This window comes from Hemitrygon akajei, chromosome 6, assembly GCF_048418815.1.
Source record: "Hemitrygon akajei chromosome 6, sHemAka1.3, whole genome shotgun sequence".
NCBI classification, from domain to species: Eukaryota; Metazoa; Chordata; class Chondrichthyes; order Myliobatiformes; family Dasyatidae; genus Hemitrygon; species Hemitrygon akajei.
In genome coordinates this window covers 155,062,685-155,084,857 of record NC_133129.1, presented here as the reverse complement: position 1 = coordinate 155,084,857, position 22,173 = coordinate 155,062,685, and the positions used below count along the sequence as shown (strand labels likewise).

Below are 22,173 nucleotides of genomic sequence, written 5' to 3'. Positions count from 1 at the left end.
AGCCTGAACTGCTCTCGATATTTATACCCTTTTTCTTCCATTTGAGTGACGATGATATCCTTTTAACACAGACAGTCTGAAAGCATTATTTTTGGAGATATAGACCTCAATTAAGGCAGTAAATGCTGTGAAGCTAACTCCCTTGAGAACATAAACAATTCCAACTATAAACATATCAGTTATTGATAGGGCTAAATTATATTATCCATCTGTTCTGCAAGCTGCTTTAACCAAGTGACTGAAGAATCAGCTTGCCTGTTTGAAATAACCTATATTAAACAACTCATTGTCTTATCTCCCAGTTTACAGTAGTAATAAAACAGGTGCAGTGACCAGCATCTGACTTCTCACAGACAGACTATCTCCAAAATACAGAGTTTGTTTGGAAATCTGTTTGACAGGCAATACTTGTTTTAAATTCAAGCTGACGACTGCTTTCCATTTACATTTTAATAACTGAAGATTGACTTCCTTTTATGACCACAATGTAAACAAACTGTTAGTTGGAAGTTTACTTACATCTGTTTTTGATCATTCAAATGGCAGCTGATTGTGTTTAAAAAGTAAGCTTAGCAAACATGAGATTTCTTATCCAGCACATCGAATATCCATCACACTCCCCTCTTGCTAAGTGAAGATTTCTAACCCGGCTTCTTTCTACCAATATCACTTTTGAGATCAAGACACCTGCTGTGACTCCTCTGGGGAAAAGACTATCACTCTTCAATCAATTCCATTAGGTTAGCAGTGCTAGAAAAGGCTCTCTTCAGTCTAATGCTCTAAAACCCCATTGAGTACTTCCTGATGTAGGGGTTTCTGTGTGATTTTCTCTTTATATTATTCACTTCCTCAATCTCAGCTGCACATATTTCCCAAATATCAAAGGAGTATCACCATTATTAGTTTCTTTACACACCTGACAACAATGCATCAATGTCCATATTAGTGTATCTTTAAAACCCTCTTCCCCACAAACAGTTCTTGCCATTACCTTGATGCAAGTTTGAATCACTGTATCTGCCACCTTCAGTTTATCAAGTCAACGTCTTCCAATAAACTGAAAATTGTTTGTCTCTTCCACAGGGTGTGTGCATTGCTTTTAACGCAATGCACACCTTTACTCAGGTTTCCTGAAAACAAGTCTTGTAAATATGTTACTGCTTGTGTACTGTTGTTTTCTTTGACCTAAGGATTAGAAATCTCACATTCTAACTATAGAAATTTATATCTATCAGTTACATAGTTTGACATTATAATATACATAAAAATCAAACATCTACAAAAGTAAGAAAGAATACCGTTCTCATATTGAGAATTCCGTCTTAGCTTTAATTCTAAGATCCCAGAAAAAGCTGTCAAAATGTAAGTATTAGTTATGTCTCTCCCATGGGAGTGAACAGTCATTGGTATGCTGTAAATTAACATTCTGATACCAAGCATACAGTCTGTATAGGTTTCTTCCCATCTCAGCAATTATAGACACTGGATATAATTGTTCAGGACTTCTCCCTTTACTTTGTTGAAGATTGGGCCTGACTGGGAAGAATTGACACATCTTCTCAATTTTTGTTTTTCCCAGAAAACTTTAACTGAGCAAGGCTACCCAGTCAAACCAAGAAATTTTATCAAACAAATCAACAAATTGCTCTAGTAACATTAAATATAATGGAATTCCACTGAACTGATGTTATGTTTAAGTTGTATAAGACATTGGATTGGCCTAAGTTGGAGTATTCTGTGTAGATTTGTTCACCTACCTACAGGAAAGATGTAAATAAGGTTGAAAGAGTACAAAGAAAATTTATAAGGATGTTGCCAGGTTTGGAAGACCTGAGCTATAAGAAAAATGAATAGGTGAGGATTTTATTGCTTAGCACATAGAAGATTGAGGAGATTTGATAGAAGTATACAAAATTATGAAGGATATAGATGGGGTAAATGCAAGCAGGCTTTTTCCATTGCGGTTGTGTGGGACTACAACCAAAGGTCATGGGCTAAGGGTGAAAGGTGAAAAGATTGAGGGGTACATGAGGGGAAACTTCTTCACTCAGAGGGTTGTAAGATGTGGAAAAAACTCCAGTACAAGTGGTGCATGCGATGGAAGTAGCCATTTTAAATGGTTTCAGCAAAAATTAGATGGGTCAAAGAGCCTGTTTCTATGCTGTACTCTTCTATGACTCTAAAACATGAATAGCAATATTAATAGGCTTAGTGGTTGTACTTGTTGCATTGTAGGAGCACCAAGTATACAATATATGCTTATACCCAAATAGTAAAAGAAAACACATTCAAGTAGTTATACCTTGTGACAGTATAACATTTTGTAAACCTTGGAGACCATATGATCACAAAATCACAACAGAATAGGTAAAAATGGTTATCAGGAGTATAGCATTCCTCAGGGGTAGCTATCTTTCTCCTCCTTGTACGTTTTTCACCATTGTATAACATAACATAAAATATATAGTAAGTTAGATGCTTTTTAAAAGTCCAAGGTGCAAAACATGATAGGATAATGCTATCATTAGCAATGAACAGCTCATTTACAAAGAACATTAAATAAAATCTTAAGAATCCCATATATGAAAAGTTACTCATGTTACAAAGTAAATATGTAATATCTAAATAGGTAAGTGAAAAATAATGTTTGTCAACTCATCTTTCCATGGCATTGTGTTACTTGACCAATTATTTGTGACAGTCCCTCCCCCCCACCCCCGAGATGAGACAAGGAACATGCACACCCTTATGCAACATTAATAATCAAGACTAGGAAAAGGAGAGAAGCAAGGATTACATAATCAGGGCAGCCCCTGCTCTTCATTCTTCCAGGGTTGAGGACAAACCAGGGGAATAGGTAAACAGGTGAGTTAGTTAAGTATGGGAGTTAATGAAGTTTTAGGATTGGAGCCATTATACGAAAAGCAGAAGTCACCAAATTTCTAACTTTGCAGAATGCAATGATTCAGCAAAAAGAGCATAACTGAAACAATAATTCCAATGGCTAGGGGAATTGTCCATTGGAAAACTGCAAAACAAAAACATCTTCAACCCAATTTATAGTGCCAAACCACCCAGAAACTTCATTCACTGCTGCGGAAGAACTTTTAGCTATTGTTTCAGCTACGGCGTTAAACCATTCAGGAGCTTAGTATGACCCTGCAAAAGAAACTTGTGAAATGAGGTGCCTCACTCATCTGATCGTGTCAATTCAGTAACTCTTGTAATGTATAGGGAAATATTCTTTGAAATTGACTGAATTTCTTCTAGCCATTGTTGATGAATAGTAAGTTCTCTAATCTAAAACATTCTTTGTTCCACAACCATAAATCGTTCCTTATAACTGGACTTGCGTTTCATAGGCTTGTTTCTTCATTTTCCAACTTGGAGTTGAAGTCTATCTGAAATATAATTGAATTTGTGAAAACACCAATAGTTCTGAAGTCATTTTCCCATCACAGCAAAACTATTCACAACTGTTTGATTAAGAACAAATAGGTAATATGGGTATATCCAATTGCCTTTGGGACTAAAATTTCTAAAAAGTTTATTGGACTTAAAATTTCATTTGACCAGGGAGGAATACATTTTTGTTTTATCTTAGCTTCTGATTCAGTGCATTCTTCCATCTTGCCTTCCCATACAAAAACCCTGATCAAGGATTTCACTGAACCATTTAGAGCATAACCTAAAAATACAGAAAATTGTTATGACGTTTAACAATGGGGTGGAACGGTGACCAAATTTGGAGAAATTGAAATGACTAACATTTTCATACTAAGTATGGTCATATATTTGTTGACCATAAAGGCTGATTGGCCGGAGGCAAAGAGTGGGAATAAAGGGAACCTTTTCTGGTTGGCTGATGATGACTAGTGGTGTTTCACAAGGGTCTGTGTTGGGACCGATTCTTTTTACGTTATATGTCAATGATTTGGATAATGGAATTAATGGTTTTGTTGCAAAGTTTGCAGACCTTATGAAGATAGGTGGAGAGGCAGGTAGTTTTCAGGAATTAGAGAAGCTACAGAAGGACTTAGATAGATTAGGAGAATGGGCAAAGAATCGCAGATAGAATACAATGTTAGGAAGTGTATGGTCATGCATTTCAGTAGAAGAAATGAAAAGGTCAACTATTTTCTAAATAGAGAGAAAACACAAAAAAATGAGGTGCAAAGGGACTTAGATTCCCTAAAGGTTAATTTGCAGGTTGAGCCTGTGGTGAGGAAGGCAAATGCAAAGTTTGCATTCATTTCAAGAAGATAATATAAAAGCAAGGATGTAATGTTGAAACTTTATAAAGCAGTGGTGAGACCTCACTTGGAGTATTGTGAGCAGTTTGGGGCCCTTTATCTTAGAAAGAATGTGCTGAAACTGGAGAGGGTTCAAAGAAGGTTCACAAAATGATTCCAGGATTGAATGGCTTGTCATATGAAGAGCATTTGATGGATCTGGGCCTGTATTCACTGGATTTCAGAAGGATGAGGGGTGAGCTCATGAAAACTGTAAAATGGTGAAAGACCTTGATAGAGTGACTGTGGAGAAGGTATGTCCTATGGTGGGAAACTCTAAGACCGGAGGACACAGCCTCGGAATAGAGGGGCATCCTTTTGGAATGGAGATGAGGAGGAATTTCTTTAGCCAGAGAGTGGTGAATCTGTGGAATTCTTTGCCACAAGCAGTGGTGGAGGCCAAGTCTTTAGGTATATTTAAGGCAGAGGTTGATAGATTCTTGACTGGTCAGGGTATGAAGAGATATGGGGAGAAGGCAGGAGATTGGGGCGGAGAGGAAATTTGGATCAGCCATGATGATATGACAGAACAGATGAAATGGGCCAAATGGCCTAATTCTGCTCCTATATCTTAAAAAAGCTTCAATTTTTCCATTTAAATCTTGTCGTATAATGGTTTTAATAATTGAGCATAGCCAGGTATGAAAGCTCCAGCATAATTCACTAGGCCTAGGGTTGATTTAAAGGCTTTTATGTTCTTTGGATATCCTACTTGAGTGACTCTTTGTGTAAATTCAAGGATTAAACCAGATCCCTGATTGGTAATTGTCTTATGTGGGATATTTACTTCTGTACAACAGAGTTGAAATTTTTTAATGTTAAATACACAGCCTCCGTCAGTCAACCTTTTAATGACAGTCTCACTCTCTGTTAAATGCTAGTCCAGTGTGTCAGCTGTATAGTGTGTGTATATATATATATATATATATATATATATATATATATATATATATATATCATCAATGTACTCACAGATGTCTGGTATTCCCTGTCAAGTCTGAATGACTCCTGCAGAGAATATCTGTGTTCTATTCCAGAAACTGTGTAAGAGTCTGGTCCACAGATACCGTGAGCCATTGGGTGCTGTAAAGTGTAACGGGCTTGTTTAATCAGACCCAAACAATTTGAGTTTCTGGGTGATGTAGTAGTAAGTGTACAAGCACAATAAAGTAACTTCAGCCTAATTTATTGTCATTAAACAAACAAAATACTAGATAGCAATTCACAAAGATTGCTGGGCTCACGCTTCTTAGTCACCACTTGACTGTTGCCGTCAGGGGAGCTCCGAATTCCAATTTACTTATGAAACCACTCCTGGGTTCCAGGTACCAATAAGGATTTCCAGTCCCAACTGAAGTTCAAAGAAAATCTTGAAAACAGGTCAATATATACACAAGTTACACAAGCGCGATCATCAAGAGACATACAAACTCTTATGTCCTTATTTCTTCATGTCCAGACACACAACACTCCTTGAGCTTTCAAAGTACATTAAAGTTTACCTATAAACACTAAGCTTGAGTTGAGAAAGAATCCAGCTATCAACAAACATTCTACAGACATTGCTAGACTTCACATGCTGTAAGTTTCAGAAAGAATTAAGTTGTAATTGACCTGACAGACGATATTTTACAAAATCTAATATGCATACATACAAAGGCTATGCAACGGCTGTCACTTTCAAGAATTGGGTGTGATCAGAAGCCATTGGCCAGATCTATGCAAGATTTATACTTTTTATGTGTCAATCCTTGCAGTATTTGTTGTAATGACTATTGCTGTATCAAAACAGCAGGGTAGAATTTTACTAAAAGTATGAGCTTTGGCAAATGGAAAGAAGGGACTGTAGATGCCTGTATCCTATACATCAGATGGAGCATTTTGTTTGAAGTTATTGCTGAATTTCTCCTGTGCAGTTTTTATTACACTAATGTTAGCCTTCTCCTTCTTTACACTTCGTTTTCTTTGAGATGCACGGGAGGGAGTGGACATTTGAGATGAGCCCTGTCCCTTTGTTTATTTAGAAGGTGAAGGATGAAGCAGGCCTTGTGGTGTGTGCTCAACATACTCTTCCCCATAATGTTCCCTCTGTCTTCGAAGGACGAAGGTCTAAGATTTCCTTCCACACAGGAACTAAACGTCATGGTCTATATCTCATGTTTAGCCATTGATGTTGTGGATGAATATTTCTTTGTAAGGCAAATAGACTTTCAGAAACTTGTTTGATGTAGTCAACATGGACTTTTGACAAGGTCCCACATGATTCTGAAAGTGAGAATCCAGGAATTAAGGGAAAGTTGGCAAATTGGATCCAAATTGGCTTTGTTATATGAGATAGATGTTTATGATGGAAGGTTCATTTTTTGTTTGGAAGCCTCTTATGAGTGATGTACCATAGCATCATTTTTGGTACTCTTCCTAATTGTTTCACTCATTAATGATTTGGAATGTGAATGTTAGAGAGTCATACTGTGATGCAACAGAGTACGACTATCTGACAGAGAGAAGTACACTAATCTCATTTTGTTCTCCAACATTCTCAATAACCACTCTAAATTCTACCACCTACACACTCTTTAGGAAGGATTTATAGTAGTCCATTATACTACCAACTGCTCAGCTTTGGAATACCATGGAAAACACATGTAAGAGATGAAGATTTGCAGTTTCATAAGGTTGCATTTATTTAGTGATAATGGAAAGTTCAATTATCTTGTAGAGATGTTAAAGGGGAAGAAAGGCATAAATTCATAAATACAAGCAAGATAAATTTCTTGATCCAATCTCTGTTGGGGACCACAGTTGGACATACACCATGAATGATAGGTCAACAGTAGAACTGAGGAAACCTAAGATTTTATGTACAAACACAAATATCCTTCAGCTCTGGTTAGTAAGTTGATAAGGAAGAAATATGAGATAGTTGCATTCATTACCCAGGAATAGAAGATAAGAAATGCAATGTATGCTGCAATTTTATAAAACTTGGGTTATGCCACTTCTGCAGTACCATATGCACTTCTGGTTACTACAGTTTAAGAAATATTGGAGAGGATACAAGGCAGATTCATTGGGATATTCTCTGGGGTGGAAGGTTTGTTCTTAAGGGAGTCTGGATTGACTTTTATTTGTTTTCCTTGGAGTGGAGGAAGTAGAGAGAGGTTCAGATTAAGGTATAGAAAATTATGAGGAATGATAGCAAGAATCCTTTCCTCTTAACAGAGTTATCTAAAACCAAAGGGCATAGTTTTAAGCTAAGAAGTTGAAACATTCAAGGTTATCAGAGGAAGATTTTTATGCTTAATCACTGTCTGAGGGGTTAGTGCAAGAAATGCCTTGATGAGCCTTTGAATTGCAAAGCCATTAAAGGCTACAGGCCATGTGCAGGAAAATAAGAATAGTATGGATGGTGACTTAATGGTTGTCATGGTCATGTTGAGTTGAACAGCCTGTTTCTGTGCCACATGACTATGACTATAAAGGTACAAAAATGATCAATGACCTCCCAGGGGCAGCAAGAATTAACAGCTCTTGCCTTTCCCCAGATATATGGAATCTTGTTTTATTCACATTTTTTCAACATTTTTTCACTCTCATTCTACACAGTTTCTTTCACTTTTCCTTCATTAATTGCCTTTAACTATAACTTTAAGAATAAACATTTCATATCATAGAACAATGTGTCATGATGACTCAGCCAGCACTGCTGTAAGTCCACAGGCATTGCTCATTGGCATTAATAGTTATTTTCTATAAACATCCCTATGAACATCCAATTAACTGCATACAGATACCATTGTTGTTTTTAATAATAGCTATTTTTAAAAACTTATCAGACTGAACATAGAATTATTTAGGGTGTGATGTGCAGTAAAAGGTACGAGATCAAATCATGCATTTTTCATACCCAGAATTGTGTTTGTTTTTACTGTAAACCTGCTGTTGCAAATCAAATTTTGCAGAAATTAAACTTGACTGCCTATGGGCTACATTTTGGAACAAATTTACTCTACAGTTGGCAATTATGTTGTGGAGAGAAAAAAAATTGACAACTTCTGAGTACAGAAAATGCTTTGCCACTTGTCAAACAGAATGTAGCTGTGGAAGAAGAGGTGTAGCAAGGTCATGCACTGTTTATGGAAAATACCTTCAATGATATTTGAGTAATTTATGAATTCCATGTAAACGTGGAAGTTCTGAACTTGTTGTCTGAGATCTCCCAATGACTTCCTGGTTATAGTACAGGTTTCTGGGAAAAATGAGGAAGGTGCAGGACATGTGTATTCCAAAAATGAAGAAATACTCATATGGTAAAATAGTACAACTGTGGCTGACAAAGGAAGTCAAAGCTATTGTAAAAACAAAAGAAAGGGTATACAACAAAGCAAAAATTAGTGGGAAGATAGAGCATTGGGAAGTTTTTAAAAAACCTACAGAGAGTAACTAAAAAAAACATTAGAAGGGAAAAGATGAAATATGAAAGCAAGCTAGCAAATAATATCAAAGTGGATAGTAAAAATTTTTTCAAGTATGTTAATATAAAACAGAAATGAGAGTGGATATAGGACCACTAGAAAATAAGGCCGGAGAAATAATAACAGGGCATAAGGAGATTGCTGATGAACTAAATGAGTGTTTTACATCAGTTTTCACTGTGGAAGACACTAGCAGTATTCCTGATGTTGTAGTGTGTGAAGGAAGAGAAGTGGGTGCAGTTACTGTTACAAGAGAGAAGGTGCTCAAAAAGCTGAAAGACCTAAACATACATAAGTCACCCAGATCAGAGGAACTGCACCCTAGGTTTCTGAAAGAGGTAGTGGTGGCATTAGAAATGGTCTTTCAAAAATCACTGGACTCTTTTATATGCTGACATATAAACTTTTATATGTATATCTAAAGGTCTCTTAAAAGTCTCTAATGTGTCTGCCTCTACCTCTGCCCCAGGCAATGGATTCCAGGCACCCACCACTCTCTGTATAAAATTTTTCCCCCTCATTTTTTAAAAAATTACCCCCTCTCTACCGTTAGTGCACACCCTCTGGTATTAGACATTTCAATCCTGAGGAAAAAAGATACTGTCTGTCTACTCTATCCATGACTCCAATAACACTGGAAAAACAATTTTTTTCAAAAGTGTTGCTTCCTCAGAATTTTTTTTGTTTATGATAGACTGCTTGAAGATGAACACAAATATAATTTCAGAATGCTTGTATCATGTAGGAATTTGGATAAACAACAAATGAACTTTTATTGAATATGTGTTTAATTGCATAATGGTGCTGATACTTTACAATAGTTCAACTAAGTTAAAAATATTTTGTTAATGATTTTCATTTGTACTCAGTGTCTGAGGCTTCTCGCTTAAATGTCCAACAATAATTCGCCAGCATTGATGGATTCCAGTTGCCCTGGTATCTTCTCTCCATGACCGCAATGTCCTGGTGAAACCTTTCACTGTGCTTGTCACCATCAGCACCAAGATTTGGAGGGAAGTCTAAATGGGAATGCAGAAAATGAATCTTTAGTGACATGTTGTATTTCATGGTTTTATATGCTTGAAGCATGCTTTCAACCAGCTGCATGTAAGTTGGTGCTCTGTAGATGCCGAGAAAAATTTCAACAACTTCCTTGAATGCCTTCCGTGTGATTTTCTCCGATCCCACTAGAAATTCTGCAAATTGCCTGTCATTGATGACCTGTTTGATTTGTGGACCAACAAAAATGCTTTCCTTAATCTTGGCATCAGTTAATATGGGAAGCATCTGTCTCAAATATCAAAATCCTTCATAGAAGTTTTTGTGCCTGGTAATAGAAAATTCCATCCTTACAGTCCTGAACCCAATAATTATTACTAAAACCTGTCCTGGCATGCAGCAGCTGTGCCGCCTAAGCATGCCTGGACAAGATAGGAAACTTTTCAGTTTACATTGCAGGCAACATTTTAATTGACTTGAATTATGAATTGAAATAATAAACATAAGTGATTTCAAAAAATGGTGTGTGATAGGGAAATTTCATGGTGATTTTCATGATCAGTAGCCCAAAATTCATAAGATAATCTTATAAACTTTTATCAGATTTCCCCTCAGCCTCTGCAGCTCAGAGAAAACAACCTAAGTATATTTAACCTCCTAATATAACATATGCCCTTTAATCCAGGCAGCATACTGGGAAATCTTTTCTGCACCCTCTTCAAAGCCTTGGTATCCTTCCTATAATTTGACATCAGCAGGAAAGACGTTGTGAGCATCATCGAGTCCTGGCTGAAGAAGATCATATTTGGGAGCTTAGCATCCAAAGACATGTATTGTATCAGAAGGTCAAGCAGGTAGGCAGAAAGGGTGGGGGTGTCCCTGTTGTTAAAAAAATGAAATCAAATCCTTAGAATGAGGTGATATAGGATTGGAAGTTGTAGAATCCTTGTGGGTATAGTTAAGAAACTGCAAATGCTAAACGACTCTGAAGGGAATTAATTATTTGCAGGCCTCTGAACAGTAGTCAGGATATGGGATACAAATTACAATGGGAGATAGAAAAAGGTATGTAAAAAGGGCAATGTTATGAAAGTCATAGGAGATTTTGATATTCAGGCAGGTAAGAAAAATCAGGTTGTTGCTGAGTGCCAGGAGAGGGAATTCGTAGAATGCCTACAAGATGGCTTTCTAGAATAGTTTGTGATTGATTCCAATAGGGGAAAGGTAATTCTGGATTGGCTGTTGTGTAAAAAACCAGATTTGATTCAGGAGCTTAAGGTAAGGGAAGCCTTAGGACAAAGTGATCATAATATGATAGAATTCACCCTGCAGCTGGAGAAGGAGAAACTAAAGTCAGATCTTTCAGTATTACAGTGGAGTAAAATAAATAATAGAGACATGAGAGGGGAGCTGGCCAAAGTTGTTTGGAAGGAGACGCTGTTACGTATCCCGTAACTGGATCACTTACCAGCAAAGATAGAGAGGTCCGCTGAAGTCTGATGGTACCCTTTTCAAACGTTTTTATTTATAAAGGGGCACAAAAGTAAGGTTAATACAAACATTCAGATAACATACGTCGTCAATACTCAATCTAAAGGGGACGTCACATGATGACGTAGGATCGAGATGCTGGAACCCAGCTCTCCCGTAAAAAGTTAATAAATTAATGTCTAAATGAAGAAAAGTTAGTCAGTACCTTCTAAAAGTTACTTATAAACCACTCTGGATTGTGTCAAGCTATGCCTCAAAGAAGGAAGATGAAGAAAACTAATACCGGGAAGATTACGCAAGTTGGAACAAGAACAAGGCCCACGTCTACCGAGGAACCGCGGTCTCAGGTACATTATACCACCGGCGATACGGAACAGGAGACTGCGGCAACATTGGCCATTCCTAAAGGGAAAGGCCATCGTGAATTGCGCAAACGTGAAGGACGGAGCATGCGCAAACGGGAGCAACTAAAACTACAAAGCCCAGCTACCACTGCAACTGAAAGTGATAGCGAATCGGAGGGAGAGTCAAGTGTCTCGGAAGGATCAGATGAAGAAGAAGTTAAAAGTCCTTCTAGAAATATAGAAAAGACTTTGAGGCAAATAATGCGTAAATTAGACACATTAAAAGTAATTAAAAATAATCAAAAAATACTTGAAAAAAAAATGACCAAAATGGAGATTATGCTTGATAAAATGACAAAGAGACAGGAAAAAATGGAAAAAAGAATTACGGACTTGGAAACTACAACAGAGGACATGGTTGAAAGAATGGACAAAATAGAAAATGAAAATGCTGCTTGGGCATCAGAAAGAAAACAATTTATGGAAAACATTGATAAGCTTGAAAATTTCAGTAGACAAAATAATATTAAAATTGTTGGACTTAAAGAAGATATAGAAGGAAAAGATCCAATAAATTTTTTTCAAAAATGGATCCCTGAAAAGTTGGAAATTGAAGGAGAAATTCCAATTGAGATCGAAAGGGCTCATAGATCCTTAAGGTCAAGACCTCGAGCTGATCAAAACCCACGATCAATTTTGATAAAATGCTTACGATACCAAGACAAAGAAAAGATCCTGAAGGCCGCTGCCCAAAGTGCCAAAAATAGAAACGGGCCATTGATGATAGCAGGGAAACCAGTTCTTTTTTATCCTGATATAAGTTACAACCTGTTGAAGAGAAAGAAGGAATTTAACCCAGTGAAAAAAGCCTTATGGGTAAAGGGTTATAAATTTACAATGCGTCATCCAGCAACACTGATAATTTTTTTGGAGGAGGGAAATTTTTTTTTTCCCGATTATCGAAAAGCGGAGGAGTTTGTACAAGAACTTCCATCTATTCGCTAATTACACATAGAGGCTTCCAAACGTAATGGATTAAAGATGAAGATAGACCCAACGAACAGAAGTGATGGACATTTATGGATATTATAGAAGAGAAAAGCAAAATTTTAGAAATACTAAATGAGAATAGTATTTTTTTTTCTTCTCTTCTTATACATATACTTTTTTGTGTTGCGGGGGGGCTGGGGAGCTTTGGATCGGTTACTGCGGGATTCACGTGTGTAATCATGGCGGTTGCCATGACCCGTACAGCAGAGGGGGGTAATGTTGTGTTTTTTTCCCACAACATTAGTAGGGGGGTATTTTGTTTTTTTCTTTAAATTTTAATTTTCTTCTATCTTTTTGCCTGGATGATTGGTGGGGACACACATAGCAACACAGAGATTTTTATAAAGATTTCCCAGGATACCATGAAAGTTGAAAGATTAGGTATTATTATAGATTGGAGTAATATAATAAAAAAATAATGACTAATCTACTAAATTTTTAAAGTTTTAATGTTAATGGGCTTAATGGGCCAGTAAAAAGAAAAAGAATTTTAACATATATTAAAAAAATGAAAACAGATATAGCTTTTTTACAAGAAACTCATTTAACAGACATTGAACATCAGAAACTAAAAAGAGACTGGGTTGGAAATGTTATTGCAGCTTCAGTTAATTCAAAGGCGAGAGGAGTTGCAATTTTGGTTAACATCTACCAATTAAAATACAAAACGTATTAATTGATTCGGCGGGGAGATATCTAATTATACACTGTCACATTTTTTCAGAACTATGGACCCTTATGAACATTTATGCACCAAATGAAAATGATGTAAAATTCATACAGGAGGTCTTTTTGAATTTGGCCAACGCACATTTTAAAATATTAATAGGTGGAGATTTTAATTTTTGTCTAGATCCAGTTTTAGATAGATCAACAAAGGTTGTTACAAAATCAAAAGCGGTAAAATTAACTCTATCATTGATGAAAGACTTAAATCTGATTGATATATGGAGAAGAATTAATCCAAAAGAAAGAGATTATTCATTTTATTCAAATAGACATAAAACATATTCAAGGATCGATTTTTTCCTATTATCAACGAATATTCAAGATAGAGTGAAAAATGTGGAATATAAAGCAAGAATACTGTCAGATCATTCTCCTTTAATAATGACAATGATAATGATAGATGAAGAGGAATCAGTTTATAGGTGGAGATTTAATTCAATATTATTAAAACATCAAGACTTTTGTGATTTTATGAAAAAACAGATTCAGTTCTTTTTAGATAGATAGATAGATAGATAGATAGATAGATAGATACTTTATTCATCCCCATGGGGAAATTCAACTTTTTTTCCAATGTCCCATACACTTGTTGTAGCAAAACTAATTACATACAATACTTAACTCAGTAAAAAATATGATATGCATCTAAATCACTATCTCAAAAAGCATTAATAATAGCTTTTAAAAAGTTCTTAAGTCCTGGCGGTAGAATTGTAAAGCCTAATGGCATTGGGGAGTATTGACCTCTTCATCCTGTCTGAGGAGCATTGTATCGATAGTAACCTGTCGCTGAAACTGCTTCTCTGTCTCTGGATGGTGCTATGTAGAGGATGTTCAGAGTTATCCATAATTGACCGTAGCCTACTCAGCGCCCTTCGCTCAGCTACCAATGTTAAACTCTCCAGTACTTTGCCCACGACAGAGCCCGCCTTCCTTACCAGCTTATTAAGACGTGAGGCGTCCCTCTTCTTAATGCTTCCTCCCCAACACGCCACCACAAAGAAGAGGGCGCTCTCCACAACTGACCTATAGAACATCTTCAGCATCTCACTACAGACATTGAATGACGCCAACCTTCTTAGGAAGTACAGTCGACTCTGTGCCTTCCTGCACAAGGCATCTGTGTTGGCAGTCCAGTCTAGCTTCTCGTCTAACTGTACTCCCAGATACTTGTAGGTCTTAACCTGCTCCACACATTCTCCATTAATGATCACTGGCTCCATATGAGGCCTAGATCTCCTAAAGTCCACCACCATCTCCTTCACATTCACATTCAGTTGATGATAAATTTATAGTGTGGGAAGCAATGAAGGCATACTTGAGAGGTCAGATAATAAGTTATACTTCTAAAATTAAGAAGGAATATATGATAGAAATAGATCAATTGGAAAAAGAGATTACAAAATTAGAAAAAGAATCCCAAAGAAATATGACAGAAGAAAAACAAAGACAACTTATTAACAAGAAGTTACAATATAATACGCTCCAAACATATCGAACAGAAAAAGCAATTATGAGAACTAAACAAAGATATTATGAACTAGGTGAAAGATCACATAAAGTTCTTGCATGGCAGTTAAAAACAGATCAGACTTCTAAAACAATAAATGCAATTCGAACAAGAGTAAATAAAATTACTTATAAACCTTTAGAAATTAATGAAGCTTTTAAGAATTTTTACTCTGAGTTGTACAAATCAGAATCACAAAATGACAATGTCAAGATAGAAAGGTTTCTATCACAAATAACTCTTCCAAAATTAAATACGGAAGAACAGAAGGGATTAGCTATGCCTTTTACATTGAAAGAGGTCGAAGAAGCCCTAGGATCACTTCAAAGTAATAAATCTCCAGGAGAAGATGGTTTTCCGCCTGAATTCTATAAAAAGTTTAAAGATTTATTAATTCCTCCTCTTATGGAGTTAATACACCAAGCGGAAAGAATGCATAAACTTCCAGAATCTTTTTCGACAGCCATTTTAATAGTATTGCCAAAAAAAGATAGAGATCCTTTAAAGCCATCATCATATAGACCGATTTCTTTATTAAATACTGATTATAAAATAATAGCAAAAATCTTATCTAATAGATTATCTAAATGCTTACCAAAATTAGTACATATGGATCAAACAGGATTTATTAAAAATAGACAATCAGCAGATAACGTAACTCGCTTATTTAGTATAATTCATTTAGCACAGAAGAGGGAGGAAATGAGCGTAGCAGTTGCTTTAGATGCAGAAAAAGCATTTGATAGATTGGAGTGGGATTTTTTATTTAAGGTATTGGAAAAATATGGATTAGGAGTATCTTTTATAAAATGGATTAAAACCTTAAATACTAATCCCAAAGCTAAAGTAGTGACAAATGGTCAAATTTCAACACCATTTCAGTTAACAAGGTCAACTAGGCAAGGTTGTCCATTATCACCTGCTTTATTTGTGTTGGCGATAGAGCCATTAGCTGAATTGATTAGAATGGACCCAGATATTAAGGGTTTTAGAGTTAACCAGGAAGAATACAAGATTAACTTATTTGCTGATGATGTTCTGCTTTATCTAGCAAACCCATTGCAATCGTTGCGTAAATTATCCTATAGATTAGAAGAATATGGGCAAGTATCAGGTTACAAAATAAATTGGGATAAAAGTGAAATTTTACCTCTTACTAAAGGAGACTATAATCAATGTCGATCAATAACCCAATTTAGATGGCCGGCAAATGGTATAAAATATTTAGGTATAAGAGTTGATAATGATATAAAGAACATATACAAATTAAATTATTTACCACTATTGAAAAAAATTCAAGAAGATCTTGATAAATGGATGGTATTACCAATAACATTAGTAGGTAGAGTAAATACCATAAAAATGAATATATTCCCTAGATTACAATACTTATTTCAATCACTAACAATACAACTACCCCAGAAGTTTTTTCAAGAGCTGAATAAATATGTGAGGAAGTTTCTTTGGAAAGGTAAGATGTCAAGAATATCGTTGGAAAAATTGACATGGAAATTTGAGCTAGGAGGGTTACAACTTCCAAATTTTAAGAATTATTATAAAGCAAATCAACTTAGATTTATTGCATCTTTTTTTGAGAAAGACAAACCGGCATGGATCAGAATAGAACTAGATAAGATAGGAGAAAACATACCAGAAGACTTTATATATAAATGGGAATCTAAATAGATATGGGAAAAGAAAGAATCTCCTATATTAAAACATTTGATTGATTTATGGAATAAGATAAATGTTGATGATGAGACAAAGAAATCCTTATTAGCAAAGAGATCTTTAATTCAAAATAGACTTATTCCTTTTACAATGGATAATCAACTTTTATATAATTGGTTTCAAAAAGGGATTAGATATATAGGAGATTGTTTTGAAGGAGGTATATTAATGTCATTTGATCAATTAAAGAATAAATATAAAGTATCAAACAACACTCTTTTTTGTTACTTTCAACTAAGGGCTTATTTAAGAGAAAAGCTAGGTCAAACAATGTTACTACCAAAACCCAATGAAATAGAAACTTTAATTCAAAAAGGAAAGATTAAAAAATTTATCTCCTGTATGTATAATTTGATTCAAAAACAGGCAATTAAACAAGGAGTCCATAAGTCAAGACAAAAATGGGAAAGTGATTTGAATATCAAAATTGAAGAAAAAAACTGGTCAAGACTATGTCTTGAGAGTATGACAAATACAATAAAAGTTCGATTAAGATTAGTGCAATACAATTTTTTACATCAACTATATATTACACCACAAAAAATAAATAAATTAAACCCAAATTTATCTGATCAGTGTTTCCGATGTAACCAAGAAATTGGTACTTTTTTACATTCTACTTGGTCTTGCTCTAAAATTCAACCTTTTTGGACAAATTTTAGAGTTTTACTGGAACAAATTATTGGAATACAACTTCCACACAACCCAATATTACTTTTACTAGGTAATACTGAAGGGATAAAACCGATATCCAGATTGAATAAATATCAGAAAGAATTTATAAAAATTGCATTGGCAGTAGCCAAAAAAGCTATTGCAGTGACTTGGAAATCGGATACATATCTAAGTATAGATCGTTGGAAGAACGAAATTTATGGCTGTATTCCACTTGAAAAAATCACATAATTTAAGAGATAAATATGAAACATTTTTGAAAATTTGGCGCCCTTATTTACAAAAGACAGGATTAAATATATAGGTGCTCTGAAGATGAAATAATTGGTTACTTGGGGAAAGAAATAAATATATATACTAAAGTTATTACGAACTCCGTGGAGCATGTGGGGACCCTCCAATATCCAGGCATTCCTTTTTTTTCTTTCTTTTTTTTAAATAGGGATGTTAGGGGGGAGGGGTTAAGGGGAGGGGGGCTGGGTAACACATTTTTTTTCATACACATTTATTCTGTAACTATTTGAAAACAATAAAAAAAGTTTTAAAAAAATACTCAATCTAAAGCGCAGGTATAGTAGTAATCAATAAGAAATAAGCTCTGTCATTGTCTAGGGGTTAAACGATTGTCCGATGGAAATATAACAGTCATTCAAAAGTCTGCAGGCTTCAGCCTTTTGGGAACTGCTGGGTTTCCCATGTTGGAGAGAGAGAGAGGGAGAGATTGGTGAGAAAAGGAACACTTGCCCGGGTCCTTATGAAGCAAAGCTGTGGAATCAGGGGAGCAGGCTTTCCTGTTGTTAGTTAAAAGCGATTTTCCGTGATTCCAGCCACAGACTCCCAATTCGGAATCTAACGCACGTGGCTTCCTTCAAAATGGCTTCCCACTACGACGGGATCGCTATCGTGTCTCCTTGGTGCGTCTAAAGGGGTCGTCCCCCCCAGACCCTCCTTTATACTTCCTCACGGGATCGCCGGTGTCAATCTCTCTCTCAACCAGCCCACTTTGCCCGAGGGCTTTACACGTGGTCTTCATGAGACAATAGTCAAGGTCGCCTTATTCTGCATCCCGGTGGAACGCGGTATTCAGCACGTCTCTCTCTCTCCCATTTCCTGTGTCTATTCAGCACGTCTCTCTCTCTCTTGGGTCATTGACCCCCCCCCCTTCACTAGGGCTCTTGCGATTCTCACAAAGGAGGGGGCTGGTATCATAACAACGCTTGCAGGAAGACAGCAGAACAACAATGGCTGGAGTTTCTGGGAGCAATTTGGAAGGGATCCTAAGGATGAAATATTCGAAAGGGAGAATTAGGCAACCGTGGTTGACAAGAGAAGTTGAAGACAGCATAAAAGCAAAAGAGAGAGCATATAGTTTAGCAAAAATTAGTGGGAAGTTAGAGGATCAGCAAGCTTATAAAAACTAATGGAAAGCAATTAAAAATTCCATTAAGGGGAGAAAATATGAAATATGAAGGTAATGTCAATGGAGATGTCAATGGAAATAAGGCAAACAAGTAGTGAGGTCATGGAACCTATACAGATTGAAGAGGAGGAGGTGCTTGCTAACTTGAGGCAAATCAGAGTAGATAAATCCCCAGGACCTGACAGGGTATTCCCTCTGACCTTGAAGGAGACTAGTGTTGAAATTGCAGGGGCCCTGGCAGATATATTTAAAATGTCAGTAACTACGGGTGAGGTGCCAGAGGATTGGAGGATAGTTCATGTTGTTCCGTTGTTTAAAAAAGGCTCTAAAAGTAATCCAGGAAATTATAGGCTGATAAATTTGATGTCGGTAGTAGGTAAATTATTGGAAGGAGTACTAAGAGACAGGATCTACAAGTATTTAGATAGACAGGGACTTATTAGGGAGAGTCAACATGGCTTTGTGCATGGTAGGTCATGTTTAACAAATCTATTAGTTTTTTGAGGAGTTTACAAGGAAAGTGGATGAAGGGAAGGCAGTGGATGTTGTCTACATGGACTTCAGTAAGGCCTTTGACAAGGTTCCGCATGGGAGGTTAGTTAGGAAGATTCAGTCGCTAGGTATACATGGTGACGTCGTAAATTGGATTAGACATTGGGTCAATAGGAGAAGCCAGAGAGTGGTAGTGGAGGATTGCTTCTCTGAGTAGAGGCCTGTGACTAGTGGTGTACCACAGGGATCATTGCTGGGCCCATTGTTATTTGTCATCTATATCAATGATCTGGATGATAATGTAGTAAATTGGATCAGCAGATTTGCTGATGATACAAAGATTAGAGGTGTAGTGGACAGTGAGGAAGGTTTTCAAAGCTTGCAGGGGGATTTGGACCAGCTGGAAAAATGGGCTGAAAAATGGCAGATGGAGTTTAATACAGACAAGTGTGAGGTATTGCACTTTGGAAGGAAAAACCAAGGTAGAACATACAAGGTAAATGGTAGGGCACTGAGGAGTGCAGTAGAACAGAGGGATCTGGGAATACTGACACAAAATTCCCTAAAAGTGGTGTCACAGGTAGATAGGGTAGTAAAGACAGCTTTTGGTACATTGGCCTTTATAAATCAAAGTATTGAGTATAAGAGTTGGAATGTTATGGTGAGGTTGTGTAAGACATTGGTGAGACCGAATTTGGAGTATTGTGTGCAGTTTTGGTCACCCAATTACAGGAAGGATATTAATAAGGTTGAAAGAGTGCAGAGAAGGTTTACAAGGATGTTGCTGGGACTTGAGAAACTGAGTTACAGAGAAAGGTTGAATAGGTTAGGACTTTATTCCCTGGAGTATAGAAGAATGAGGGGAGATTTGATAGAGGTGTATAAAATTATGATGGGTATAGATAGAGTGAATACGAGCAGGCTTTTTCCACTGAGGCTAGGGGAGAAAAAAACCAGAGGACACGGGTTAAGGGTGAAGGGAGAAAAGTTTAAAGGGAACATTGGGGGGGGGGGCTTCTTCACACAGAGTGGTGGGAGTATATGTAGGGATATGGGCCAGGTGCAGGTCAGTGGGACTAGGCAGAAAAATGGTTCAGCACAGCCAAGAAGGGCCAAAGGGCCTATTTCTGTGCTGTAATGTTTTATGGTTTTATGTTCTATGCTAAGCTAGCCAACAAGATTAAAAAAATGAACGTTTTTATAAAGAATAAAAGAGAGATGAGAGTGGATATTGGACAGCTGAAAAATGACACTGGAGAGGTAGTAATAGGTGACAAACAGATGACAGATGATAATAATAAATATTTTGCATCAGTGTTCACATGCCAGAAGTTCAAGAGCGTCAAGGGGCAGAAATGTGTAATGAACAGGATTTGATAAGCGATCTTGAAGTAAAGGAGCCATTAGGAGGTAGTGACCATAATATGCTAAGTATTTATCTGCAATTTGAGAAGGATAAGGGCAGATCAGAGGTGTCAGTGTTGCAGTTGAACAAAGGAGACTATGGAGCCATGAGGGAGGAGCTGGCCAAAGTTAACTGGACGGATATCCTAGCAGAAAAGACAGTGGAACAGCAATGGCAGGTATTCTTGGGAATAATGCACAAGGTGCAAAATCAGTTCATCCCCGGAGAAGGAAGGATTCAAAGGGGGGGAAAGGGGCCACAGTGGTTGACAAAGGAAGTCAGAGATTGCATAGCATTTAAAAAAAGGAAGTATGAAAGAGCTAAGGTGAGTGGGAGGACAGATGATTGGGAAATTTTTAAGGAACAACAGAACTTAACTATAAAGGCAATAAGGGGAGAAAAAATGAGGTACGAACGCAAGCTAGCCAGGAATATAAAGGAGGTTAGTAAAAGCTTTTTTAGGTATGTGAAGAGAAAGAAGATAGTTAAGAACAATGTTGGGCCCTTGAAGAATGAATTGGGTGAAATTGTTATGGGAAACAGAGAAATGGCAGAAGAATTTAATAAATACTTTAGATCTGTTTTCACTAGGGAAGACACAAGCAATCTCCCAGATGTATGGATGGGCCAAGGACATAGGGTAACAGAGGAAATGAAACAGATTGACATTAGGAAGGAAACGGTGATGAGTAGACTGATGGGACTGAAGACTGACAAATCCCCAGGTCCAGATGGTCTGCATCCTAGGGTACTAAAGGAGGTGGCTCTGGAAATTGCGGATGCATTGGTAATCATTTTCCAATGTTCCTTAGATTCAGGATCAGTGAGGATTGGAGAATGGCTAATGTTATCCCACTTTTTAAGAAAGGAGGGCGGGAGAAAACAGAGAACTATCGTCCTGTCAGCCTAACATCAGTAGTGGGGAAGATGCTAGAGTCCATTATTAAAGATGAAATAGTGGCATATCTAGATAGCAGTGATAGGATTGGGCCGAGCCAGCATGGATTTACCAAGGGCAAATCATGCTTGACTAATCTATTGGAGTTTTTCGAGGATGTAACCAGGAAGTTAGACAAGGGAGATCCAGTGGATGTAGTGTACCTCGATTTTCAGAAGGCATTTGATAAGGTCCCACATAGGAGATTGGTGGGTAAAATCAGAGCTCATGGCATTGGAGGGAAGATATTGACATGGATAGAAAACTGGTTGGCAGATAGAAAGCAAAGGGTAGCGGTGAATGGGTGTTTCTCGGAATGGCAGGTGGTGACTAGTGGGGTGCCACAGGGCTCGGTATTGGGACCACAGCTGTTTATGATTTACATCAATGATTTAGATGAAGGCATTGAGAATAACATCAGCAAGTTTGCTGATGATACTAAGCTGGGTGGCAGTGTGACATGTGATGAGGATGTTAGGAGAATTCAGGGTGACTTGGATAGGCTGAGTGAGTGGGCAGATACTTGGCAGATGACATTTAATTTGAATAAGTGTGAGGTTATCCACTTTGGGAGTAAGAACAGGAAGGCAGATTATTATCTGAACGGTGTAGAGTTAGGTAAG

At 37.0% G+C, this 22,173-nt stretch overlaps 1 long non-coding RNA gene across 1 annotated transcript in view; it reads right to left on the bottom strand.

Moving 5' to 3' along the window:
* Positions 1-9,532: 9,532 nt before the first annotated feature.
* The window catches only part of LOC140729634 (uncharacterized), a 38,097-nt gene continuing 25,456 nt past the window's right edge, over positions 9,533-22,173 (bottom strand). Inside the window, exon 2 of the long non-coding RNA XR_012099380.1 lies at positions 9,533-9,786. This is a non-coding gene — a long non-coding RNA (uncharacterized lncRNA). The remainder of the gene's footprint in view (positions 9,787-22,173) is intronic.